We start from the raw sequence: 760 nt of genomic DNA, 5'->3' as shown, positions 1-760 counted from the left end.
GAAAAAACTATATAAAAATTACTCAAAAATAAATAATGCAGAAAAGAAAAAAATTATATAAAGCAAAAATATTCACAAAGAAACTAAATACAACAAAAAAAACTACTCAGAAATAAATAGAAGAAAAAAATAAAGCAGAAAAGAAATAACTATATAAAAAAATTACTCAAAAATAAATAGAAGAAAATAAATAATGCAGAAAAGAAAAAAAATTATAAAAAAATGTTGGGGCGCTGCCGGTGGGCCTGCCAGACCTATGGTGTGCAAATACAGGCCCAGAAGGGCCAGCAGGCTCACACGGCAGCGCGCCCTAGTTAGGCCCAGAAGCCTGCTATATGGAGGAGTTCGAAAGGGCAGCCGCGGCTGGGTTTATAAACCAGTGCGGCTGCCCTTCGCTCGGCAAGGTGGGACTACAAGTAGCGCACTGCGGGTGGCAGCGCACGGCCGTTAGTACCGGTTGGTGGCTCCAACCGGTACTATTGTGTTGCCCTTTAGTACCGGTTGGAGCCACCAACCGATACTAAAGGCCCTCATTTCCCGCCGCTTGGGCTGGCCAAAATTGGCCTTTAGTACCGGTTGGTGGCTCCAACTGGTAATAAAGGCCCCTCCTATATATATGTCACTTACGAAAATTCAGTTATCGTCGCCACTTCGTTCCACTTCTCGCGCGAGTCTCGATCTCCGACGACGACGCCGACGCCGCGGCGCCGCCGTGCCGTCGCCCCCGCCGCACGTCGTCGCCGTCCCCGCCGCCCCCGCC

The sequence above is a fragment of the Triticum dicoccoides genome, chromosome 4A, assembly GCF_002162155.2.
Source record: "Triticum dicoccoides isolate Atlit2015 ecotype Zavitan chromosome 4A, WEW_v2.0, whole genome shotgun sequence".
Taxonomy (NCBI): Eukaryota; Viridiplantae; Streptophyta; class Magnoliopsida; order Poales; family Poaceae; genus Triticum; species Triticum dicoccoides.
This window is presented reverse-complemented; position numbering follows the sequence as displayed.